This window comes from Heterodontus francisci, chromosome 2, assembly GCF_036365525.1.
Source record: "Heterodontus francisci isolate sHetFra1 chromosome 2, sHetFra1.hap1, whole genome shotgun sequence".
Taxonomy (NCBI): Eukaryota; Metazoa; Chordata; class Chondrichthyes; order Heterodontiformes; family Heterodontidae; genus Heterodontus; species Heterodontus francisci.
Window position 1 is genome coordinate 157,596,458 of NC_090372.1, and position 21,083 is coordinate 157,617,540.

A 21,083-nucleotide genomic window follows, 5' to 3' on the forward strand; every position below is an offset into this window, starting at 1 on the left:
GCCTTCTTGACCACTCGATTGACCTGCGTTGCCACCTTCAGGGAACAATGGACCTGAACACCCAAATCTCTCTGTACATCAATTTTCCCCAGGACTTTTCCATTTATTGTATAGTTCACTCTTGAATTGGATCTTCCAAAATGCATCACCTTGCATTTGCCCGGATTGAATTCCATCTGCCATTTCTCTGTCCAACTCTCCAATCTACCAATATTCTGCTGTATTCTCTGACAGTCCCCTTCACTATCTGCTACTCCACCAATCTTAGTGTCGTCTGCAAACTTGCTAATCAGACCACCTATACTTTTCGCCAAATCATTTATGTATATCACAAACAACAGTGGTCCCAGCACGGATCCCTGTGGAACACCACTGGTCACACGTCTCCATTTTGAGAAACTCCCTTCCACTGCTACTCTCTGTCTCCTGTTGCCCAGCCAGTTCTTTATCCATCTAGCTAGTACACCCTGGACCCCATGCGACTTCACTTTCTCCATCAGCCTACCATGGGGAACCTTATCAAACGCCTTACTGAAGTCCATATATATGACATCTACAGCCCTTCCCTCATCAATCAACTTTGTCACTTCCTCAAAGAATTCTATTAAGTTGGTAAGACATGACCTTCCCTGCACAAAACCATGTTGCCTATCACTGATAAGCCCATTTTCTTCCAAATGGGAATAGATCCTATCCCTCAGTATCTTCTCCAGCAGCTTCCCTACCACTGACGTCAGGCTCACCGGTCTATAATTACCTGGATTATCCCTGCTACCCTTCTTAAACAAGGGGACAACATTAGCAATTCTCCAGTCCTCCGGGACCTCACCCGTGTTTAAGGATGCTGCAAAGATATCTGTTAAGGCCCCAGCTATTTCCTCTCTCGCCTCCCTGAGTAACCTGGGATAGATCCCATCCGGACCTGGGGACTTGTCCACCTTAATGCCTTTTAGAATACCCAACACCTCCTCCCTCCTTATGCCGACTTGACCTAGAGTAATCAAACATCTATCCCTAACCTCAACATCCGTCATGTCCCTCTCATCGGTGAATACCGATGCAAAGTACTCGTTTAGAATCTCACCCATTTTCTCTGACTCCACGCATAATTTTCCTCCTTTGTCCTTGAGTGGGCCAATCCTTTCTCTAGTTACCCTCTTGCTCCTTATATATGAATAAAAGACTTGGGAATTTTCCTTAACCGTGTTTGCTAAAGATATTTCATGACCCCTTTTAGCCCTCTTAATTCCTCGTTTCAGATTGGTCCTACATTCCCAATATTCTTCCAAAGCTTCGTCTTTCTTCAGCCGCCTAGACCTTATGTATGCTTCCTTTTTCCTCTTAGCTAGTTTCACAATTTCACCTGTCATCCATGGTTCCCTAATATTGCCATTTCTATCCCTCATTTTCACAGGAACATGTCTCTCCTGCACACTAATCAACCTCTCTTTAAAAGCCTCCCACATATCAAATGTGGATTTATCTTCAAACAGCTGCTCCCAATCTACGTTCCCCAGCTCCTGCCGTATTTTGGTATAGTTGGCCTTCCCCCAATTTAGCACTCTTCCTTGAGGACCACTCTCGTCTTTGTCCATGAGTATTCTAAAACTTACAGATATGTGATCACTATTCCCAAAGTAGTCCCCTACTGAAACTTCAACCACCTGGCCGGGCTCATTCCCCAACACCAGGTCCAGCATGGCCCCTTCCCGAGTTGGACTATTTACATACTGCTCTGGAAAACCCTCCTGGATGCTCCTTACAAATTCTGCTCCATCTGGACCTCTAACACTAAGTGAATCCCAGTCAATGTTGGGAAAATTAAAATCTCCTATCACCACCACCCTGTTGCTCCTACATCTTTCCATAATCTGTTTACATATTTTGTACCTCTATCTCACGCTCGCTGTTGGGAGGCCTGTAGTACAGCCCCAACATTGTTACCGCACCCTTCCTATTTCTGAGTTCTGCCCATATTGCCTCACTGCTCGAGTCCTCCATAGTGCCCTCCTTCAGCACAGCTGTGATATCCTCTTTGACCAGTAAAACAACTCCTCCACCCCTTTTACCTCCCTCTCTATCCCGCCTGAAGCATCGATATCCTGGGATATTTCATTGCCAATCGTGCCCTTCCTTCAACCAAGTCTCAGTAATAGCAATAACATCATACTCCCAGGTACTAATCCAAGCCCTAAGTTCATCTGCCTTACCTACTACACTTCTTGCATTAAAACAAATGCACCTCAGACCACCAGTCCCTTTGCGTTCATCATCTGCTCCCTGCCTACTCTTCCCCTTAGTCACGCTGACTTCATTATCTAGTTCCTTACAGGCTTTAGTTACTACCTCCTTACTGTCCACTGACCTCCTCATTTGGTTCCCATCCCCCTGCCACATTAGTTTAAACCCTCCCCAACAGCGTTAGCAAAAGCACCCCCAAGGACATTGGTTCCAGTCTGGCCCAGGTGTGGACTGTCCAGTTTGTAATAGTCCCACCTCTCCCAGAACCAGTCCCAATGTCCCAAAAATCTGAACCCCTCCCTCCTGCACCATCTCTCAAGCCACGCATTCATCCTGACTATTTTTTCATTTCTACTCTGACTAGCATGTGGCACTGGTAGCAATCCTAAGATTACTACCTCTGACGTCCTACTTTTTAACTTGGCTCCTAACTCCCTAAATTCTGCTTGTAGGACCTCATCCCGTTTTTTACCTATATCATTGGTGCCTATGTGCACAACGACAACTGGCTGTTCACCCTCCCCCTTCAGAATGTTCTGCAGCCGATCTGAGACATCCCTGACCCGTGCACCTGGGAGGCAACATACCATTTGGGAGTCTCGTTTTCGACCACAGAACCGCCTATCTACTCCCCTTACAATCGAATCCCCGATGACTATAGCCCTTCCACTCTTTTTCCCGCCCTTCTGAACAGCAGAGCCAGCCACGGTGCCATGAACCTGGCTACTGCTGCCTTCCCCTGGTGAGCCATCTCCCCCAACAGTATCCAAAACGGTATACCTGTTTTGGAGGGAGATGACCGCAGGGGACACCTGCGCTGCCTTCCTGCTCTTTCTCTGCCTTTTGGTCACCCATTTCCTTTCTCCCTCAGCAATCCTAATCTGCGGTGTGACCAATTCGCTAAACGTGCTATCCACGACCTCCTCAGCATCGCGGATGCTCCAAAGTGAATCCATCCGCAGCTCCAGAGCCGTCATGCGGTCTAACAAGGAAATTTGTCCCAGCTCTGTTCATGTGCAACCCGTCCAGCCTGTACAGGTCCCGCCTTCTTCAGAACTGGTCCCAATGTCCCAGGAATCTAAAGCCCTCCCTCCTGCACCATCTTTCCAGCCACACATTCATCTGCACTATCCTCATTTCTGAACTCACTTGCATGTGGTACTGGGAGTAATCTGGAGGTTACTACATTTGAGGACCTGCTTGCTAATTTCTTACCCACCTCACTAAACTCTTTCTGCAGGACCACATCCCTCTTCCTACCTATGTGGTTGGTACCAATATGGACCACAACTGCTGTCTGTTCACCCTTCCCCCTCAGGGTGCTCTGCAGCCGTTCAGTGACACCCTTGACACTGGCACCAGGGAGGCAACATACCATCCTGGATTCACGGCTGCGGCCACAGAAATGCCTGTCTGTTCCCTTGACTATCGAATCTCCTATCACTAACACTCTTCCAGTATTCTTTGTGCCCCCCTGTGCAGTTGAGTCACCTGCGCTGCCATGGCCTTGGCTCTGGCTGCACTCCCCAGATGAACCACCACTTTCCTTAGTATTCAGAACTGAATACCTATTGGACAGTGAGATGCACTTCGGGAGTCTCCTGCAGTACCTGCCTGTTTCTTCTTGACTGTCTGGCAGTCACCCATTCCCTCTCTGCCTACATACTCTTAGGCTGTGGGGAGACCACATCGATAAATATGCTATCTACAAAGCTCTCAAACTCATGAATGTGCTGCAGTGACACTAGCTGTTGCTCAAGTTCTGAAACCTGAAGTTCGAGCTGCTGCAACTGACAACACTTCCTGTGCATATGGTTATCCAGGACAAGAGTTCCCACCTGGCACAGGTTGTGCACTTGAGAGGTCAGAGCAACCCTGCCATTCCTCTATCTATTAGATAATAAACCTTGGTACTACAAATAAACCCTGCTACGAATAAACCTTGCTACTACTAATACTAATAAACCCTCGCAATAGTAATAAACCTTACCAATAGTAATAATAACCTTACTACTGCTAATAATAAACTTTACCAATATTAATAAATCTTACCACTGTTAATACATCTTACCAATGCTAAAATGTAACCAATAGTAGTAATAACCTCACCAATAGTAATAAACCTTACCTATAGTAATAAATATTTTTTTTGAATAAAAAGACTCACCAGCTACTCACTTGTTACTTGTGATTAATACTTGATATTTTTATCATTTTTAAACTGCCAGGTGTTTAAACTCAGCTCCTGAGCAGCAATACTCACCAGCCAATCAACTCACAACTTTCCTGTGATGTCACGGTTTGATTTTTTTTTCAAACCCCAGTGTGTCCCCGGAGAGACCGCGGCTGTCGCCTCTCCCGACACTCTCCAGCTAAGTAAAGGCCCCAAGCCTGGGTCTTGATTTATACTTTCCCTGGTAGGTTCCTCACAGGTCCGCTGCCGCCACCTCTCCCAACTCATGTACAAAGTATTGAATTGAAAAATGTAACAATCTGCCCTTTGTTCTGGAGAAACAATTTATACTGTGTGGAAACAAACATATTTAATGAATGTTGCTGAGAAGAATACTTTTATTTTGAAGATAAAAGAGCATCCTGTGGAATAGGAATTGGCTTTGATGGTTAAAAGCAGTTAAAAATGTTATGGCGGTGTGTGAATAATCAGTGAAAGTCATATTTTAATATACGTTGCATAATAGGAATGGAAAGAGAACAGAAATAGGGAGGGATAGAGTGATGTGGCAATAGGCAGAAAGAGAAAGAGGGAAGGATGACCAATGAGAGTTGCATTACTATGGCAGAGAGCGAGGGGAACAGTTAACCAGGGAAGGATTTATTCCGCCAATGTTTTCATGAATAAAGTCTTCTGTAACTGTATCACCACAAATAACAGATAGCAAAGAATCCTTTCCTGGATTATTTGCTGCCAGATTTGGTTAAAAGAAACCATCTCTCGATCATTCTGCACAGGATTATGTTACAACACTTTTACTGCTGATGACGGTGTGCTATTTCCAGTAATTACTCTGTACAATTAGTATTAAAAGTAACTTTAATGGAGCAGTGATAGATGACTGAATCATCATTTAGGACAAAGTATGGTATGTAGATCTGCCTTTAATGCTGTTTCAGATATATTGGAAATAAGGTTTAATAACATTCACTGACTTACACTGATACTTTTACATAGTTTGTATTTTTATAAAGCAACTCTTGAAACAAAATGTTAATTGAATGGATTCTACTGAAATAGAAAGCAATATTTCATAATTTGTGAATAATATGAAAGATTTTTACTAATTGACTGTCGCCAACTGAACCAGTTTCTACATAAATGCATTTTAAAACTGAAAACCTAGAAACTAAAAGCACCTTAAAGTGTCAAACAGTCAGAGTGGTGAGAATGGCAATTCATAGGATTTGTATCTTTTTAATTTTGGAGGAATAAATGGCGACCTACTTTGAAGAAAATGGATTGAAAATGGATCATGATGTTCTTAAACAAATGTTCGAATAAAAAGTATATCAAATATATTCACAATTTTGTATATTAAAAGCCAACCTAAAAAGTGATTTGTACAGAATGTCTTTTGCAGCTATACTAATATTTTTTGATCAGGTTCTGATAACAGAATTTCTACATTAGCCTTTGAGGAGTGTCTCCTGTCAGGCATGTGGCACTTTAAGTTGTCAACTCAATCTCACACAATTGACCATCACACAACCCAAATCCAAGTAACACTGATGTTTGACTTCCCAGTACTGCATTGAGGAGTTATGCTGCTCAGTTATTAGAGCCAGCATTACAGCATTATACTCTGCAGTCTGACAGTATCACTGGAAAGAGGGCATAACACAGAGTGCACACTGTGTGTCTCATTTTCAGTGCCCTTTCTGACATTCTGATGACTTGACAGACCTCCTATTGCTCAGGTATGTTTTCTGATTGACAAGTCAGGGCACTTCCTTTGTGCCCTCACAGGTACTGAAGACTTACCGAAAAAAGCATCTGAGGAACAGCCTGCACCTCCAGAGGGAGCTTTCCTTAACTTGCTTAACCCATCCCATCATAGCACCTTACTTACTGAACCACCAACTCAGATACGTCCACACAGGAGAGAGCACTAACTGAGACAGAGGGGGCATCACTAAGCAGGAGGAACTGGGAGGAAATGATGAGGAAACAGCTGTCTCTCCCCAGAGGGGGCAGAACTAACTACCCTTTGCTAAGAAGCACAAGGACCAAGATTTCAGGGGCCCATTCATTAAAAGATCTGTGAACGGGGAGCATAGATCTCATGTGGAGACAGTTTCCTCTTATGTGGTGCAGAAGGTGGAAAATTTGGAAGAATGCACAAGCCAAATCTACAATACAATACAATGCAGGAGTTATGACATGATGTGAGGAACAGCCTGGTAGCTAAGGCAGCTCAGGAGATCAATGAAGCTTCACAGTGGCAGAAATATCTGCTTCCATAGATGGTCAGGAGTACCCTAGCTCTGAGCTTTCAGGAATTAATTAGGACTATTTGACCTGCTCCCACACAGATCATTAGCTCAGCTGAGCCCATGCCCAGCACTAGTGAGCTGCAAGGATTGGGCGTAAATGTCCCTGGTTCTCATGTTATAATCTCCAGGGGAAAATGCAGTTTTCTCAGACACAGCATATTAGAAAAATCTAAATTGGTCCTCCCTGCTACACGCCGAACCTCCCCCCACGACTACCATTGGATTCCCCCTCCCCCCCGCCCTCCCACAACCCTGGGTCTGCTAAGCCTATGGTGCAGATGCCTGCAGGTAAGTATGCTTCTGCATTCTCCTGATTTCCATCTTTTCTTCATAAATGTCCTCATTATCGCCCTCTTCAAAGCACAGGAACACTGAATCTCCAGAGGGAAATCTTATTTCATTCTGCGGAGGTGCCATTAAATTTTCTGCAGGTTTTGCAGTGTTCCTTTAAATGCTTAGAAACTATGGTCCGGACTTTAGCCTGGAGCTGAGTTCCTTACAGGGTTGTTGTTGTGAGATCGTGAAATCTGGAAGAATGGGTTTCCTGAATGTCCTGCAGTTTTTAAATACAGTTCTGTTGGGTTCCTGCTCACAGGTAGTCTGATTGATAGGCTGGAGGCCTTTCGAACAGAAACCCTGCTTCACAAGGCTGAAGCCCCAGAAGAGTAGGTGGGGGTATTGGGGGAGCAAGAGAGTTCGTAGGGATGGAAGGGATTGGAATACAGGAGGTAGAGGTTCCAACTTGGGGGGAGATGTCCAAAGTTAGCTGGAGGAGTCATGCTTGTGTGTGGGGGGAGGGGTCCAATGCTAGTCAGGGGGGAAGGTTCTGATGGTAATCAAGTGGTTGGGAGGGGGGTGGTTAGCTGGTAGTCAGGTGTTTGGGGAGGAGTTAGGTGGTGGTCAGGTGGTTGGGGGTTTAGGTGGTGGTCAGGTGTTTGGGGAGGAGTTAGGTGGTAGTCAGGTAGTTGGGGGGTGTTAGGTGGTGGTCAGGTGGTTGGAAGGCGTTAGGTGGTGGTCATGTTGTTTGGGGGGGGGGTGTTAGGTAGTGGTCAGGTGGTTGGGGAGGGGTTAGGTGGCGTTAGGTGGTGGTCATGTTGTTGGGGGGGGGTGTTAGGTAGTGGTCAGGTGGTTGGGGAGGGGTTAGGTGGTAGTCAGGTGGTTGGAGGGCGTTAGGCGGTTTTCAGGTGGTTGGGAGGCGTTAGGTGGTGGTCATGTTGTTGGGGGTGGTGTTAGGTAGTGGTCAGGTGGTTGGGGAGGGGTTAGGTGGTAGTCAGGCGTTTGGGGGGCGTTAGGTGGTGGTTAGGTGGTTGGGGGGGCGTTAGGCGGTGGTCAGGTGGTTGGGGAGGGTTAGGCGGTGATCAGGTTTTTTAAAATTCATTTTATAGAATGTGGATGTAACTGGCTAGGACAGCATTTATTGCCCAGCCCTAATTGCCCTTGAGAAGGTAGTGGTGAGCTGGCTTCTTGAACCGCTGCAGTCCTTGTGGGGTAGGGAAACCCACAGTGCTGTTAGAAAGCGAGTTCCAGGATTTCGACTCAGTGACAGTGAAGGAATGGCGATTTATTTCCAAATCAGGATGGTGTGTGGCTTGGAGGGGAACTTGCAGGTGGTGGTGTTCCTATGCATCTGCTGCCCTTATCCTTCTAGGTGGTAGAGGTCGCAGTTTTGGAAGGTGCTGTCGAAAGAGCCTTGGTGAGTTGCTGCAGTGCTTCTTGTAGATGGTACACACTGCCGCCACTGTGTGTCGGTGGTGGAGGAAGTGAAGGTTTAAGGTGGTGGATGGGGTGCTAATCAAGTGGGCTGCTTTGTCCTGGATGGTGTCGAACTTCCTGAGTGTTGTTGGAGCTGCACTTATCCAGGCAAGTGGAGAGTATTCCATCACACTCTTGACTTGTGCCTTGTAGATGATGTACAGCAAGGTTATCCAACATACACTCCATGGGCCAAGATCCAGCCCGCCAAAGATTTTCATCTGACTCATGGGTGTAAGCTGTATCCGAGGCCATCCTTGTCCTCACCAGGGCTCCGTGACTGGAGATGGAAAATTTCCCTTTGTCTTCTTCTTGCAGAGCGGCCTTTTTAAAAACATCGCGCTGAGTTTCACAGCTGACAGTTGCTGAAACAGTAATGCGCTTCCCAACATTGGACAGATTCGGGGTTTTGTGGCTTTTTAAAAAGTCTGTCAGCTGTGAAACTCAGCGCGATGTTTTTAAACAAATTGACCAACTGCAAAGCTGCTGTGCTGAGTGCTCCTGCTCAGTGCACCTGTCAGTAAGAGGGAGAGAGAGGAAACAAAGAGATAGAGAGGGGAACTGAGAGAGAGGGGGGAAACAAAGAGAGAGGGGAAAACAGAGTAAGGTGGGAACAGAGAGAGAGAGGGGAAAACAGAGAGAGAGGTGGGAACAAACAGAGAGAGAGGGGAAAAGAAAGACAGGGGAGAACAGACAGACAGAGTGGAAAAGAGAGAGGGGAGAACAGAGAGAGGGGGGACAGAGAGGGGGGAATGCAGAGAGCGAGGGCAACACGTGGGGGGGGAACAACACAGAGAGGCAGAAACATAGGGAGAGAGAGAGACAGAGAGAGAGATCAAGATCACTCCTGACAGATGGACATCTGTCTGGAATACTCTGCATCGCTACATCAAGCTTGCGGCAGAGATTGACTACTTATGCAAGCAAAAACAATGCTAGGTATGTCACTAAATCAGTTTTCAATATAGTGACAAGAAAGTAAGTCAATAAATTAGTCTTCTCATTTAAAGCTTCTTCACAAAAATGCACATTTGTTGTTGTTTTTATTAGTAAGATAAATTTTTAATGCCTTTATCTTGCAAACTTTGCTCACCAGCCCCCAGGACGAGCAAAAATTGTAATGCAGCCCTCTGCCCGAAAAGGAAAATTGAGGGAACTAAGAGATAAACTATAAGCTATGAATCTCCAGAACTTGCTGGTCAATTTATGCAGCTTGGCCTCAACCTTCCCGTTATTTTGAAGAACCTGCTGGACTTGCACTTTAATTGTTCATTGAGCTTGCCACAGAAATTTAGGGCTCACAATTAATGGTGTAATTCCCCTTTTAACTATGTGTAATTGCTAATGCACTGCCAATCAATTTCTCCAGCCCAGATAGGGAACAATTTAAACTGTTGAGTCTCTTTCCTGCATGTAGTAAATTCTTCATAAAGATTTTAAAAATTCCAAGTTTTAAGTTTTTTTTGCTTTCCTTTTCTGTCTTTTTTGTCTCTCTTAATCCAATCTTTCTTTTCCCCTCTTTACTTCTCTTTCTATATCTGATTTGACTCTAATTCGCCACCTCTAATGCACCCTCCTTCTCCCTTATTCCTCTGTTTCTTTCTCAATCCTTAAATTTCATTGACTAAGGAGATAGACTGCTGGTCCCATCGCTTGCGGTGGTCCCAGATTCCCCATCATCAGCAAATTACGCTGGCAAGTATATTCAAGCTGAAGGGTGCATAAGAAAGTCTTAACTAATAGTGCACGCTACAAGATGCTTTACTCCAGCAAGGTTTGGCCTTTTAAAGTGCCTTTAATAGGCTAAATGGTTGAACTGCTGATTTAGCAATAGATGTTCAATCTCAAGGGTGAAAGTTCCTTAGGATCTTATCCTACAGGACCTGAGGTTGTAAGTCAAAACTAAGCATCTAGTCATCCAGATGTAAAGTATTGTGAAATTCCATCTTACATTTGTAAAAAGGTTTGTAGATATTATGTTACATTTTCCAAGTCACTGACCTAGTGATTTTGGCCTTGAGCTTCTCTAGTTTGTAAAGTGAGCTGATGGAGTTCAAGAAAATAAAGAAAGTCAGCAGTAATTCTGTGATATATCTCTAGGTTCATGAAGGTGGGCAGGAAAGAAGCTATGGATAGGTGAAATGGTATGTCAGTGCTTGAACAATTTTTAGTTTATTTATCATTTGTTTACCCAAACATACTGTAAGACGTAAAAACAGAAAGTGCTGGAAATACTCAGCAGGTCTTGCAGCATCTGTGGAGAGAGAAACAAATTTAACGTTTCAAGTTGATACCTTTCATCATAACTCATAAAACAGACAAATGGAAATCCCGCAGAGAGAAGAGCAGAACTTCTTCAAGGTGGGCATTCCTGGAAGAGAAGTGGGAATGGATTAAACATTAAAATAAAAGCAAAATACTGCGTACGTTGGAAATCTGAAATAAAGACAGAAAGTGCTTGAAATACACGCAGGTCTGGCAGCGTCTGTGGAGGGAGAAACAGAGTTAATGTTTGAGGTCGATGACCTTTCATCAGAACTTAGACATCGATCGTACTGCCCTATCAAAATCCACCTTAAGCTATAATTACACAATGAAGCGTCTAATTCTTTGTTCAAACTACGATATCAGAAACTGCCTTGACAATGAGCATATGTTTACATTTCCTTCAGTATTTCATCACCTCTGGTGGATGCCTTCAGGATCTTTATCAGTAAATATAACAGCAGCATCCTTTTCTGGTCACACACATATTTTAAAACCACAGGGCAATTAAACAATCCAAGTCCCTTAAATTACTGACTTCTTACAAACTGTTGCTTGGAGAATTTCTACTGTCTCTGCATTTCAAAAGAAAGCAAACTTTGATGTCATCAATCAATGTCTATTTGTGTCACTCTCTCACAGCTTTTCAAAACACTTTGGACCACTTAGGCCAGCTGAATTAGCATTTCTTAAAATGTGTTCAGTCTCTTACCTCCATGTTTTTGTATACATGAAACTACTCCTAAGATCTAACTCAGGATCAAAATGAAACATAAGCTTTGAAGTGTGTTTATTTGTTTTGATTCGATTTTTATGACTTTTCTGCTTTTTGCTAAACATTTCATAACCTGAAGGTGTTTTTTTCACCAGTGTCTCTGTTTATCTATAATGAAAACAGCTTGCAGCTGTTAACAAGTTACTTTAGCTCGAAAAGCCCTTTTGGTCTTCGCAATGCACACTGGTCAGATTTGGTCAGTTTTCTGTGCACTGATATACAGTATAGCTTCCCAAATTTTATTTAAACTATTGATGCTCCTGAGTTTGATCACCTTGCAAGTCTCAAACACACATTTCGATTAAAATAATATTACCCTCTCTTACAATACCTTTCTTATAGGCCTATCCTGTAATGGAAGGAACCACTTAGAGAGCCTACATTTATTACTAATGTTATACTTTTCCAGGTTGTGTGAGAATCATTAAGCCTTCCCCAAACCTATTTTATATGAACCTCCTGTCCACAAATGAGTTCCCAAAAGGAAAAATTGTCAAAACATTCTCCTGGAAACGGTTGATTCAATTTGTGAAGAGTCAGCTTGGTCCTGATTAAAGAAGTTTCAGATGCAACATGAGTAGGTAGGTTTTGGACATGTTAGCCGTGATGCAAGCTGCAACACGCATCTGAACTGGGACATCCACTCAAAACACAAAATAGGATTATCACGAGTATTAGGAGTGCAATTGACAGTATGAGATACAGTTGACAGTGCTGAGACACAGACTTGCTGACTCCAAAACAGAGAAGAGCTTCCATTGTGTTCAGCAGCTGAAAATGAACTTGAGCTGACCCTGTGGCCAGGTGGTCCCTGTACCTTATACGTCACGGCCACCTCCATTCAGGTGCACCTATCTTCAAACTCACTATGACCTACATTCTCTGCACTGAAGGTAAATGCACTACAACTTTGCAGGATTAAATCAAAAGATGTGAGCTGCATGATTCCTCCGTTTGCTTGAATTCTTCCTCAGTTTTCCATGGCATGTGTAGAGAAAGAGAAGATGGGCAGGGACAGGTATATACCGCAGGGCAAGAATTATAGCTGGGGGAAAGGAAATTATGATGCGATCAGGCAAGATTTAGGATGCGGTGGATGGTGAAGTAAACTGCAGGGGATGGGCACAATCGAAATGTGGAGCTTATTCAAGGAGCAGTTACTGCGTGTCCTTGATAAGTATGTACCTGTCAGGCAGGGAGGAAGTTGTCGAGCGAGGGAGCCGTGGTTTACTAAAGAAGTTGAAGCGCTTGTCAAGAGGAAGAAGAAGGCTTATGTTAGGATGAGACGTGAAGGCTCAGTTAGGGCGCTTGAGAGTTACAAGCTAGCCAGGAAGGATCGAAAGGGAGAGCTAAGAAGAGCAAGGAGAGGACACGAGAAGTCATTGGCGGATAGGATCAAGGAAAACCCTAAGGCTTTCTATAGGTATATCAGGAATAAAAGAATGACTAGAGTTAGATTAGGGCCAATCAAGGATAGTAGTGGGAAGTTGTGTGTGGAATCAGAGGAGATAGGGGAAGCGTTAAATGAATATTTTTCGTCAGTATTTACAGTAGAGAAAGAAAATGTTGTCGAGGAGAATACTGAGATTCAGACTACTAGGCTAGATGGGATTGAGGTTCACAAGGAGGAAGTGTTAGCAATTTTGGAAAGTGTGAAAATTGATTAGTCCCCTGGGCCAGATGGGATTTATCCTAGGATTCTCTGGGAAGCCAGGGAGGAAATTGCAGAGCCTTTGTCCTTGATCTTTATGTCGTCATTGTCGACAGGAATAGTGCCGGAAGACTGGAGGATGGCAAATGTTGTCCCCTTGTTCAAGAAGGGGAGTAGAGACAGCCCTGGTAATTATAGACCTGTGAGCCTTACTTCGGTTGTGGGTAAAATGTTGGAAAAGGTTATAAGAGATAGGATTTATAATCATCTTGAAAAGAATAAGTTCATTAGCGATAGTCAGCACGGTTTTGTGAAGGGTAGGTCGTGCCTCACAAACCTTATTGAGTTTTTCGAGAAGGTGACCAAACAGGTGGATGAGGGTAAAGCAGTGGATGTGGTGTATATGGATTTCAGTAAGGCATTTGATAAGGTTCCCCACGGTAGGCTATTGCAGAAAATACGGAAGTATGGGGTTGAAGGTGATTTAGAGCTTTGGATCAGAAATTGGTTAGCTGAAAGAAGACAGAGGGTGGTGGTTGATGGCAAATGTTCATCCTGGAGTTTAGTTACTAGTGGTGTACCGCAAGGATCTGTTTTGGGGCCACTGCTGTTTGTCATTTTTATAAATGACCTGGATGAGGGTGTAGAAGGGTGGGTTAGTAAATTTGCGGATGACACGAAGGTCGGTGGAGTTGTGGATAGTGCCGAAGGATGTTGTAGGGTACAGAGGGACATAGATAGGCTGCAGAGCTGGGCTGAGAGATGGCAAATGGAGTTTAATGCGGAAAAGTGTGAGGTGATTCACTTTGGAAGGAGTAACAGGAATGCAGAGTACTGGGCTAATGGGAAGATTCTTGGTAGTGTAGATGAGCAGAGAGATTTTGGTGTGCAGGTACATAAATCCCTGAAAGTTGCTACCCAGGTTAATAGGGCTGTTAAGAAGGCATATGGTGTGTTAGCTTTTATTAGTAGGGGGATCGAGTTTCGGAGCCACGAGGTCATGCTGCAGCTGTACAAAACTCTGGTGAGGCCGCACCTGGAGTATTGCGTGCAGTTCTGGTCACCGCATTATAGGAAGGATGTGGAAGCTTTGGAAAGGGTGCAGAGGAGATTTACTAGGATGTTGCCTGGTATGGAGGGAAGGTCTTACGAGAAAAGGCTGAGGGACTTGAGGTTGTTTTCGTTGGAGAGAAGGAGGAGGAGAGGTGACTTAATAGAGACATATAAGATAATCAGAGGGTTAGATAGGGTGGATAGTGAGAGTCTTTTTCCTCGGATGGTGATGGCAAACACGAGGGGACATAGCTTTAAGTTGAGGGGTGATAGATATAGGACAGATGTCAGAGGTAGTTTCTTTACTCAGAGAGTAGTAGGGGCGTGGAACGCCCTGCCTGCAACAGTAGTAGATTCGCCAACTTTAAGGGCATTTAAGTGGTCATTGGATAGACATATGGATGAAAATGGAATAGTGTAGGTCAGATGGTTTCACAGGTCGGCGCAACATCGAGGGCCGAAGGGCATGTACTGCGCTGTAATGTTCTAATTCTAATTCTAATTCTAAATGCTACAATGATATGTTAGTGACATTGGGCTGGATTTTTAGGCCCGATGGGGCAAGCACAGAGGTGGGCGGGTGCAGAATTTCACCCTTTGGCTGGCCGGTTTGCCAGTGTCATCCTGCTCAGGACCATTTACTCAGAGGATGGGGAGGGCGGGGGTGACAGGGCTACACCTCGCAAGGAGCAGGCATTCAATTAAGACCCTTCAAAGGCCTATTGTCAGAGGCCGACTGGAATTTTCCAGTTGGCCTCTAGGCCCCCCCAAGGAATTGGGGAACAGGCCAGTTGCCTGGAGGCGGCCTCCCAGTGACAAACCTGGCGGCGGAGGCCAGCGTTCCAGGCAGATATTAAGGCCCTCCTTGGCTGCCTGGCTTCAGATGGAGCTGCAACCTGCCCTTTGGAGGTGTTCTCCCTCCACAATGTTGGCCTGGCTGCTAAGGGTATTTTTTATTTTCAAAGTTGGAGAGAGGGAGCCTCCATCTTGAGGCACTCTTTCTCTTACTTACCTAAAAAGGCAGCCTGCTGCATCTTCTAAGCTGGAGGACCTCCTTTTGGCCCTCCAGCTTTGAGAGCCTGCCCACCTTTTTCAATTGGACAGTGAGCCTGCCCTATGACCACTAATTGGCCATCTCAGGGAAAATCACTGCCGGGTGACTGTTCCCCCCCAATACGAGCTTCTGACCCCCATTTGACCCTGATGTTGGTGTCCTGAAGCCCATAGGGAAAATCCTGCCTGCATCTCGGGATGTAGCATTCACCTATGTGAGTGATAATGTTAAATACTTGCATCTGTGACAATATGATGGGGAACAACATGGAGGAAATCTTGGCTACCAACCCTGCATGTATTTAAATGGGGTTTCCGTTGCACTTCTGGACTTACAGCGATAGAGTGGGGACCAGTTCCAAGGAAATCCTGGACCATAAACACAAAAGGAATTATTTTGCTTGATCTTAATGGACCAGATCATTTGGATTAAGAAGCTTCATGTAACCCACAGGCTATAGTTTACACTACCCTGAGATGAACAGTGGAGCCAAAAGATGGTCTGAGTTTTCAGGCCAACAGTTTTGTAAAATATAGATTTTTTTTCAATGCAGGATAAAATAAGCATGACTTAAGTATCACATAAACTTAAATATGTATTCTATGCATATATTTGATTTATTGTTTAATGAATACATGATCCAACTGTGCACAAGAACCTGCAGCTGAATAGATTGAAAACTCAACTCTTGAGAAATCTGCTTGATTTGCTGAAATTATGCTACAGCTAAATTATCCCCTTCAAATTCAGTAGCACCAAACAGCCTGACAAGTTGAGAAATGTCAACATAAAAACACTTCAACACACTTAAATAGGCTGGATTTTACAGGCCCCCCTCAGACGGGGTCGGAGGTGGGGGCATGCCACAGAATTGCGACGGGTGGTGGAGAGTGGAGGGCCTGTTGCTGCCCCGTCGGCAAACAATTTTGCCAAAGGCGGGATAGGTCTATTAATGGCCCTTAAAGGCCTCTTCCTGCCACCGCTGGGATCTAAACAGTGGAGGCGACTGCCTCCGCCATGTGGGTAGGGTGCCTTGTAAAACGAGGTGCATTCCCTGTAGGCTGGGGTGGGAGTGGAGGGGGGGGGGAGTGGTTACTCCTCTATTTGCAACTTATGACCCATAGAGGAGTCCCGTCGGCAAAACCTACAACTCCATGGCAACCCCCCCCCCCCCACACCCCCCCACACCCCCCCCACATCCCTCTAGACTGCATGCTCACCCTCCCGCCTCCCTTGCCAAGGCTTTCCGGACTGGCCCTGGCGACCCTGCCTCACCTACCTCTGTTCTGGGTCTCCAGTGCTGGGCCCGGGTCCTAGGCCCCTGCAGTACTGGCAGTGGCCACCACTACTGGTGGCATTGCTGATACTGCCGAGCTGCTGGCCCTGTGATTGGCCGGCAGCTCTTGGAGGTGAGATCCCTGTCTTTAGAGGGATGGTGATCCCAGCACGGGACACTTAGGCAGCAAAACAACGGAGGATCGCTCTGGGAGGGGGGGGGGGAGCAGGAAATAGCTGAGGTGGGGCTCCCCCTGCCCACCTTTTCGGCCCGGTGCTGGGAGCCCTGCCTTGTCTACAAAATCCAGCCCAACAGAAATACAAAAAATACAGTAGTAATTCTGCAGGGAGAATGCTTGCAGGAAGCACAGGTTGGAGATGGGGTTGCCAACTATCATTGGAGGAATTCCTGGAGATTTGATAATCTGACATTCTTATCACATGACATCTGACCATGTGATGCCCGATTGCATGACATCTGATCACATGACTTACACAAACGTTACTACATTTATCTTATAAAGGTTGCGTCTCCTGCAGTCAGTATTTTTGCTTGTGGTTTTGCAACAGCAGCTATAGCAGCTTCAAGTTCCAAGAACCCAGGGGCCATCCATGAGCAGGTGAAGAGGGGAAATCTGGGGCAGGGGAAATGAATTTGGGGAAGAGGGGAAACCAAGGTGGGGAAGAGGGGAAACTGAGGGCAGTGAGTCTGAAGGTGGGGAGTGATAGAGGGAAAACCAAAGGTGGAAGGAACTTTGATTGCACTCAAAACTAATGGTAACTCACTGAAATTGGACTAATTAATAGTCAAGTGGTAGCAGATTCTCTTCATAACCAACAGTAGTACAATAACTCATTCATAGTCTATATGTAACTGGTAATAGTAAATGTACTGCCTTGATTTCCTACCTGTAACTAGTAATAATCCTCTAACTTGCCAATATTCACCCTGAAACTAGCTAGAATCTTCCTGCATTGTAGAAGATGTATTCAGCCTCCCAGTTGATAAACGTTAAACAGGCCTGATATCTCTCATTATCTCCATGGGCTCTGGATTGGACTCTAGTTCCGTGTGAAAGTGTCAACTCTTTGGACTTCACATGTCAAATCCGGGCAGCGCAGATCAACCTGAACCAAACCAGGAGATCACACAAAGGGCAGTGTTTGGATAACTTCTCACAGGACTCATTCCAAATTCAGAGCAGAATCAACAGTTGTAAGCCTGAACTCAGACTCTGACAGAAATTTTTCATACACTTATAGAAATTACCGTACAGGATGAGGCCGTTTGTGCCCCGGTGCTGGCGATCTCTCCTGTAACCCCATGCCCCCCCCCCCCCCCGCCACCTAAAAGATATTTTTATATTCCTCCTTTGTAAAATATATATCCCATTCCCTTTGGAATGAAATTTTAGTCTGTACTTCAAATGCATATAAGGTAAAGATAACATGGACTATTAGCCCTCACTTCCAAAACTTTCCTCCTTCCTTCTGACTTGTTTCTTCCAGTGACAATCCTTGTTTCCTGTTCCCAAGTTCCCCATTCATTGTCATTGGGTGAGATGTTACCGGACCCCAGGTGGCAGGCTAGGAGGCTGGTAAAATGCCAGGGAAACCCATCGGGATGGCTCCCCGACACAATCCCCCTGATGTGGAGGTTTCACAGCACAAGAATGGCTGTGGCTTGGCCAAGGTAGGCAGCCAATTTAGCTACCAAAGGCGCAATTGAGAGCCATCCTCCCGGACCACGGGTATTTTGCCGGCGGCGGAGCAGCCCCCCACTATGTGGGGAGGCTGCCAGTTGCATGGAGGCAGCCTCCTGGGGTGGAGGGAGGGACTATCAGAGCCAGAGACTTCAAGGCCCAAGGAGGGGGCCACTGGCAGCATTGTCCATCCCCGTGACCCTGACACTGTTGCTGGAGGGGTTCCCTCTCCAAATGCTAGGGTCAGCCTGCTTGGCCCCAGAAGAAAAATGAAGTGTCTTCCTCCCCTATGAGGGCGCCTCAAAGTGGAGGCATCCTCTTGTTATCTTTGCTGCCTTAGCAGCGGCCACCTCTCCTAGTGGAGCTTCTGAGTTGCTGATCCTCTGATTGGAATGCCCACTCGCCGTCCCTAATTGGACAGTGGGCATGGTGACAGCCAATAAAGAAGCCGCCTCCGGGAAGATCGCCGCTAAGGTCCTACTGCCCGCCGGTGCGGGCTCAGGACCTGCATATGATCCCAACATCAGGATTTATCCCCTTCCAAGAAATCCCAGCCATCGGGACATAGAGTCATTGTTACGGCACAGAAAGCAGCTGTTCAGCCAGTTGAGTCCATGCTGGCTCTCTGTAGAGCAATCTGGTTAGTCCCATTCCCCTTCTCCATCCCTGTAGCCCTACAAGTTTACTTCCCTCAAGTGCCCATCCAATTTTCTTTTGAAATTATTGATTGTCTCCACTTCCACCACTCCCATAGGTAATTGAGTTCCAGGTCATTACCACCAGCTACGTTATAATATTCTTCCTCACATTGCCCATGGATCTCTTGTCCAAAACCTTAAATCCCATAGTTCTTGTACCATCAGCTAATGGGAACAGCTTTTCTTTGTCTACCATATCTAAACCTGTCATAATCTTGTACACCTCTATCACATCTCCCCTCAATCTCCTTTGCTCCAAGGAGAACAACTCCAGCTTCTCCAACCTAATGATCTAACTAAAATCCCTCATCCCTGGAACCATTCTGGTAAATTTTCTTTTGCACTCTCTCAAGGACCCTGACATCCTTCCTAAATTGTGATGACCAGAACTGGATGCAATACTCCAGTTGTGGCCTAACCAGAGCTTTGTAAAGGCTTAGCTTAACTTCCCTGCTTTTGTACTCAATAACTCTGTTCATGAAGCCCAAGACCCGAGATGCTTTGGTAACTACCCTCTCAATTGCATTTTCCTTCTTAATCACTTGCTGAACCTGCATTCTAACTTTTTGTTCCGAAGAAGGGTCACTGACCCGAAACGTTAACTCTGCTTCTCTTTCCACAGATGCTGCCAGACCTGCTGAGTGAATCCAGCATTTCTTGTTTTTGTTTCTAACTTTTTGTGTTTTGTGTACTGGGACACCCAGATCCCTCTGCATCTCAGAGTTCTGCAGTCTCTCTCCATTTAAATAATATGTTACTTTTCTATTCTTCTGGCCAAAGTGGACAAATTGACACTTTTCCACATTATACCATCTGCCAAATCTTTGCCCACTCACTTAACCTATCCATATCCTTTTGCAGACTCTTTATGTCCTCTTCACAACTTACTCTCCTACCTATCTTTGTGTCATCAGCAAATTTAGTATATCTGAGGGTCAGCTGAGCAAAGGGGAACTCAGAATTTGTTAAGGAGGTGCTTTGCTGGTGGTGGGGAGAGTGGTCACTCAGTTTTTGGCCATTGAATGATGTTGTTATCCCCCTGGCATCATGGAGGGCAGTAAAGCAGGGGGAAAGACAGCTAAGGACATTGTTTAGTTTTAGTTTAGTTTAGTTTAGTGATACAGCACTGAAACAGGCCCTTTGGCCCACCGAGTCTGTGCCGACCATCAACCACCCATTTATACTAATCCTACACTAATCCCATATTCCTACCACATCCCCACCTGTCCCTATATTTCCCTACCACCTACCTATACTAGTGACAATTTATAATGGCCAATTTACCTACCAACCTGCAAGTCTTTTGGCTTGTGGGAGGAAACCGGAGCACCCGGAGAAAACCCACGCAGACACAGGGAGAACTTGCAAACTCCACACAGGCAGTACCCAGAATTGAACCCGGGTCGCTGGAGCTGTGAGGCTGCGGTGCCAACCACTGCACCACTGTGCCGCCCTGGGCAACCACCTGTCCAAAACAAAGACTGCGATGGCAATGGAGGCACGACTGTCAGATTTTGGACCCAGTGGCAATGAGGTGCAACACCCTCCACAGGAAAGGTGGAACTCCAGGCTTCAGGACAGCATGGCAGAGGAAAGAGAAGGCCACCAGGAGATGACCGAGACCCTCTGCCAAAGGAGACTGCGAATCTTCGGACAGCACAGATGTCAGTGCCTCCCATCGCCGAAGACGTCGTACTTCACAGCACTGGTTACCATGTCCTGCCAGTGGCCATCAAAGCCTTGAACTTCTTTGCTTCTGGCTCCTTCCAAGAATCAGATGCGGATCTTAGTAACATCTCGTAAACGGCTGCACAACACTGCATCTCGCTGGTCACTGATTCTCATTTTGGCAGAGCTGGACAGCATCTTCATTTCATGACGGACATGGCCTCGCAGGAACAGAGGGCATTGGGTTTTGCCTCCATTGCTGGATTCCCCCAGGTGCATGGCATTATCGATTACCATCAAGGCACCAGGTAACTGACCATTCAGATCCATCCCAGAAAGGGCTTCCACTCCCTCAAGTTCCAACTGGTATGCGACCACAACAAGAGCTTCCTCCATGTGTGCACTGCTTTCCTGGCAGCTGCCATAACTCCTTCATCCT